This window comes from Montipora capricornis, chromosome 11, assembly GCF_036669925.1.
Source record: "Montipora capricornis isolate CH-2021 chromosome 11, ASM3666992v2, whole genome shotgun sequence".
NCBI classification, from domain to species: domain Eukaryota; kingdom Metazoa; phylum Cnidaria; class Anthozoa; order Scleractinia; family Acroporidae; genus Montipora; species Montipora capricornis.
In genome coordinates this window covers 34,313,714-34,320,435 of record NC_090893.1, presented here as the reverse complement: position 1 = coordinate 34,320,435, position 6,722 = coordinate 34,313,714, and the positions used below count along the sequence as shown (strand labels likewise).

The 6,722-nt window shown below is 37.7% G+C and overlaps 1 long non-coding RNA gene across 2 annotated transcripts in view; it reads left to right on the top strand.

The window, feature by feature from the left end:
• Positions 1 to 798: 798 nt before the first annotated feature.
• Positions 799 to 6,722, top strand: part of LOC138024463 (uncharacterized) — a 14,211-nt gene continuing 8,287 nt past the window's right edge. Inside the window, exon 1 of one of the 2 annotated variants that reach the window (XR_011127004.1) lies at positions 799 to 1,088. This is a non-coding gene — a long non-coding RNA (uncharacterized lncRNA). Of the gene's footprint in view, positions 1,177 to 6,722 lie in introns of both variants that reach the window. The other variant, XR_011127003.1, reaches the window with a different exon arrangement.

The window sequence follows — 6,722 nt, the reverse complement described above, 5'->3', positions numbered from 1 at the left end:
GGTGCTTTGAGAAGAATTAAGCCTTTTGTCCCCCTCTGCACCCTCGTAACTTTATACAGATCACTCATTCAACCTTATTTTGATTACTGCTCACCCCTGTGGGATACATGTGGTAAGCAACTAAAAGATAAATTACAAAAAATTCAAAATCGTGCGGGAAGGGTTATTACAGGCCCTTCATATGATGTTAGGTCCACAGATGTGTTGAATAACCTAAAATGGGAACCCTTGAAACCAGGCACTTCCATACAAAGGCTACCCTTATGTTTAAAATCCTCAATAATCTATCTGCCCCCCAACTGAGTAACTCCTTTGTAAAGCTAAATGATACTAACATAAATTACAATCTTAGGAATATCGAGACTGACCTAGCACTTCCAAGGCCATACACAAATTTTTTGAAGCACAGCTTTAAGTATAGTGGTGCAATGCTCTGGAATAATCTTCCCTATGAGGCAAAGACCGCAAAATCGCTTTCTGATTTCAAACGCAAACTTGCGTCCTCGCCCTTCATGCTTTCTATTGGATCCCACTGATTCTATGTAATATACCTCTATTTTAAATATATATATATACTTTATTGTAACGTGTTTACCTACACCCCACCTGGAAACCAGCTTTTGTTGTGTGTGGCTAGCTTAGTGAAATAAAGTTGTATTGTATTGTATTGTATTGTATTGTATTGTATTGTATTGTATTGTTATTGTAACTATAAGCAACGAGAACACGTCCACGTGCCAAGGTTAGCCGACTTTGATATTTGCTTGCGATCCGTGCAATTTACGTGATACAGGTTGTAACACGCGCTGCAATGTAAAGAGATTTGATTCTTCTTGACCGGCTTCTCTTACTTGTAACACTTTGTGACAGAACCAGGGTTAGGCGATATGTCACCAGCACAGAGGAGAATCCATCGACAGGCAGTCGGTTAGCGCAATACAAACAAGGACAACTTGCCCGAGTTGCAAGAGGGCAGTCTGTACACCACCAGGAAAAAGAGGCCGTATGTCGATAAATCCTGTACTCAGCAGAGCCAAATCTTGTACTTTGCAGAGGGAAATGAAGATGGCGGACATTACCTGTGTTCGGTGAGTGACGTAAACCAGCAAAATGTGATGCAAAGTCTCGTTTTGGCCATTCAGAAATCTTGGAGGAGGGCAGACCTTCATATACTCGGTATGTCTGTCGAATAGTATCCGGTATACATGATAGGAAAATTAGTATAAGAACATAAAAACAGGAGAAACGCAAAACAGGTCCGGCCACCATTAATTAAATGAAAAGAACATCAAAAACATGCATTCATTTTGAACTTAAGTTTGTATGGCAAGAAAAAGATTTCTAAAAAAAAAAACAGCCCCATTAAATTTAGGAAATGGCTAGTCCCCGAGTTTTCCAAACTTTCAGGCAGTACTCGATACACATTTCCAGAGCTCAGTTCCATCCTCCTGCTCACTTCTCTTTAAAGTTTCATGATGATTCGGAGATACATGTGCCATTCTTTTTTCAAGTAGACTAGTGCACGACTGATAAAACAACGCAAATATCGGTCGCGCAGTAGTCTACTTGACTTTGATAAATATTATTAAATCAATTTTGACTGATCACTATGTTCTCTTATCTAACGTTGTGCAAGACTTATCATCTATGGTTTTTGCAAAGGTTTTAAAACCTCAACTTCACTATTGCTTGAAGTAATGCATGACATATTACAGTCACATTACCTGCGCAGTATTGTTGTGCACAAACAATTAGCACGAACGTCCTTAAATTGCCCAGTTCCTGACCATTAAAGTTTATTCCTGTTCCTTTTTGTATCTATTTTGCATGAAAATCAAGACGGATTCTTTTTTCAGAAATTCAATAGAATGTAACGTCAAAGTCCTAATATACCTCGATGACATTCTCTTGACTTGTTGGAGCGACAGGTGGAACAGTGGCATTGATACCCTCTTTCCATAATGTTTCTGTTATACACAGAGAAACGGTGCTGTTAATAAGCTATGCAATGTTTCATGCAAACTTTCTTTCAGCAAAACAGGTAAGTACAACCAGTTGCAAAAATACTTGAGACACAGGCTACAGGAAAATCTCAATCCACCTCTGCTTCCCATTTTCCCCTCCCCCCATTGTACGCATGATGTTAGCAATGCAAGATCACGCTCAATGGGGGAAAGGAAGGGGCTTTATGTTCTTTGTGCAAGACACTTTTCTAGCACTGATTTCAATTTCGGAAGGCTGTTTTTCACTTAGAGTGTCGACTCAACATTTTTGTAACTGTTTGTAGTTGGCAAAATGCTTTTGCTGCACAACACAAGCATTATAAATTATTAATCAGTGTTCTCCTTTTCAAGCATCTGGTAACTGGGAAATTTTACTGTCTGCAATACCTTTTTTTAACTCCCTAGAATAGACATTGTTGGGTATTTTTGAGAAAATTAAACAGGTATCTTTGATTGTTTTACCTGTTATGCTAAAAACAAGGGAGCATACTGTACATCCATATTAATTATTACTATGGCAACTTCTATAAGAACCCTAGGTAACATATCATCATGATCATTATTTACCATTTCTATGTACCTATTATCCCCTAATCCATTTATTCTTGTTAGTTTTTACAAGGAGAAGCATGTGGCAATCTCTATCACACAAACTAACTAGACTGATTGTCACTGGTGTGGTTTAAATTAAACTACGTACACAATTTACCCAGAGTATCTGTTCCTCCATTTATTCCAATGAACGCCTGAGGACCAAGTACATTTGCCACTTCTCTCTCAGCAGGGGACATTCTGCTCACAGCTGGAGCCACTGGAGAATGCAAATCCTCGCTAAGTTCCTGCAAAAATGAATTCACTTCATGTTGATCATCTAATTTACTACAAAGAAATCCCAACGGCACAACTAAGGTCTCTCTTGCTGAGTCATGCAGTACATTCCCATTCCCAGTGACTTTTAGTCTTCTTACTTCTCCTTGACGTGCCTGACATTTCTTTCGTTTCTCTGACACAGTCAGCTCGTCCCATCATTTCTTCACCTGCGAAGGAAGATTAATGTTGTCGGAAGAATACTAAAAAAAATTAATGAGTGTGCACTAATGGACTGGTTGGGAAAACCAGATGGGAAAATTTTGTTTTTTTCTGTCCAGCCATCTCTCTCAGTCAAAAAAGCATAAATTCGAAATTCATAATAATCTATGCATAGCATGGTATGATCATTTCACCTGGTCAACAGTTTTCCTGTCCCCTGAGTTTACAGCATTCACTGCCATAGTGATCTCCTCCCAAGCATTTTTTTGCCATTATTAGTGATCATGTTTGAAAATTTTGACTTGAGAACAACCTTAAAATGAAGTACATTGAAAACAAGCAAATAATTTTGTAATTCACTATGACATTAATAATAATTGAAACCTCACTGTAAACGTACTCACTGCAGCCTTTCATTTAAAAAAAAGACAAAAATACAATGAAAAGATATTTTTTTGCATATGTGACTTCTCGCGCGAAACGCAAAAGAGATAATCCACTGACTTATCTTCTCGTATAGCCATCAATGAGGGCCCTGTTCATGTCTTCCGTAAATCTGGCACTTTTTTGCTTGGGCTCAGACATCCTTTACTACAATGGAGAAGAATTAAAGAGAGATACTGTAGGATAGGATTTCTACTATGATGAATGCCTTAGCTGCTCAAGAGCTGAATTTGAGAGACACTTTGCTAGCACTGATTTGAAGTCCGGAAGAAGGAACTATCACTAGGATGGTAATCTTCTCCATTCTTACTACTTCTCAAAGAGCAAAAAAACTATAACTTAATCTTTGATGCTTATCTTAATGAAATCATTGTTTACTAACGTGCTATTATAATAATGTCCCAAAGTACTTTTCATGAATTTCACTAATGTTTCAAAATATAATATAATTTACTCCAGCATATCTCAAGATAATTATCACAGGAAATAACGTTGATTCAAATTAATTAACTTGTACCAAAATACAGCATACCAATGTAAAAATTCAGCCGGAACAAACGGTGATGTGGCCTCTGCATAAATTCCCACCAAATTCAGAGCCACCAAACCAATTGGACAAAAACGGCAAACCAATAAAGAAAGAAAATGATTTTCATTGCGTTAATAAACTCTCTCATCAACAATTTAAACATCTTTATTTAAATAAAAAAAGGGAAAATAACTTACTTTTGTAGCACAGTAGCCTACTCCGCAGTTAAAATCAATCCATGTTGGGAGACTGCAAAGGCCGCTATTTCATTCACTGTAAGATTAAGTTAATCCACTTTCATTTTTCTGAATTAGCTCTCTATGTTAAAGTCAGTAATTTTTTACAAGAAGGAAGAGGAAACCTGTTCACCAAAAAGACAAAACAAGATCAAACTAGCCTACCTGTCCACTTCGATTCCTTACCTGCCAGCACTCACTACAACATTTATACATGTAATAAGGTTAAAGAAACCGCATCATAAACGTACGACTTGGTGCTTTTGAAGGTACATTATCAGGTTTGAATAGCAAATGCAAGTGATATATATAAAGTTGCGAAAGACACGAAAAATGTGCTCAAACCATGTATCAACGGCCAGTCAACGTTGCAAGATACTTCCATTTCAAGATTGCCGTCACACTCAAGACATGCTTATATTATAGAATTTCCAGTATTGTATAAACTAACCACAAGCTAGACTTATTTAACAGGTGAACAATAAAAAACAAGTTCTAGGAGTCCGGAGTTCTCAATCTCGATTCGTGAACCACCAGGTTCACGCAGACGCAGAAGGTCATTCCCAAAAAAACATACCCGAAACTATGGGGCTACGTTCGGGTGTTTTGATAAACACCTTTGGCAACCCGAAAAACGGCCGAAACGTTTTCGGGTATTTTAAGAAACACATGCCAGGTTCCGATCAAGATAAATGGCAAGGATATTGAATAATTAAGCATACAGGCACTTAAGACAGAACTTGGAAAGGAAATCTGCCTTTTTCAGGGAAAAATAAACAAGTTCTGCTCGATCGGTTGAAACATGCCATTCAAAATTTCCGCCAAACAGCAATACGGACGGAATTGACCCAGTGAATGATTCTATCAAGCCAGATTCCTCAGATCTTAACAAGTCTGCTAGCTGCCAGTGTTATTCGCTTTATTTAGAGCTCAAAAGGGATATTGATATCATGAAGACGAATCAGCCCTTGGATAAACTAAAGGAAGAAAATTCAGCTCTTAGAGCTGAGCTCTTGTCTCTAAAGAAGCAGTGTGATATTGTTTGCGAAGAACAAGATTCTTTAAAATTGGCCCTTCAGATTGTGTCTAAGGATCTCTATCATAAGAATGAAACCAAACCAGTTCCTAGGAGTGACCAAAAGCAGACATCTCAGAATAAAACGAAGACAAAGCAAACAAAGAAAACAAACGACCGCAATGACAGGCCAACGATTTGGTCAACCAGAACCAGGAATTCTACTTGCCGACAGACCTATTGATGTACTAGCTATTATTAAGGCTAAATTCAACGGCATTAGCGATAATGAAGTAAAGATTTCTGGATATGAAATTATTTGTAGTGATCACTTTTGCAACGATTGGTCTGGAGGGGGTGTTTGTTTTTATGTTCGCTCAGAAATTAACTATTCAGTTCGTACTGATTTGAACAACCATTTAGTAGAGAGTTTATCTATCGAAATTAATAAGCCTAGATCTAAGCCCTTTGTTGTTACAACCAGGTACAGACCTCCCGATTCCTTAGTTGACATTTTTAGACCTTTTGAACAACTTAGTGGTAAACTAGACTCTGAAAATGTCGAATTTTATGTATGAGGTGACCTAATTTGTAATATGGCCTCTCCTAAATTAGACAAGAATGCTATTGTTCTATCAAATCTTCTCGATGTATACGGACTGCTTCAGATAAAAACATACCACAATCACTGATAAATCCTCAACCCTGATTGATCTTACATTTACAAACATCCAGATAGGGTTGTCTGTTCAGGAATGTCGCACATTGGCATCAGTAATCACAGTTTGGTTTTCACTTTTCACAAAGTTTCAATAGAGTCAACAAAAAATGGCCATGCGACCGTCAAATATAGGAAATTTAAGAATTTCGACTCTACCAGCTGCTTTCGCCATATTTCTCAACAAAACTGGAGTAACATTGAAAGCTGTACTGATCGAAAGTCAATGTGGGCGGTATGGAAACAATTATTTATTGAATGCACTAACAAGCACGCACCACTGCAAGAAAAGCGTACTTGTGCAATAAAATTGCCTTGGATAACGCCCCATATAAAGAAAAGAATGCATGACAGAGACATTCTTAAACTGACGGCATCACGCTCTAATGATTCAAATGACTGGCTAGCGTTTAAAACGTTGCCGTAATTCAGTCAATACTGAATTTTAAGCAAACCAAAGAATCGTAGTATAAAAACGCACTTCATGCAAATGAAGGTGACTCACGCCAGACCTGGAGAATTATAAATGAGTTCACACCCAGGAAAACTACAATTGTTATGTAAAGGAAATCAAAAATGATGGCGAGGCCATTTGCGATTCTCTAGAGTTGGCCGATTCTTTTAATTCTCATTTCTCTTCTATTGGACCTAAACTCGCTAGTGAGATCAATTCTGATAATGGTCCTTCACATCTAAAGTATATTATGACACCCGATAGCCGTTTTGAGTTGAGAGAATTCTTGTAAAG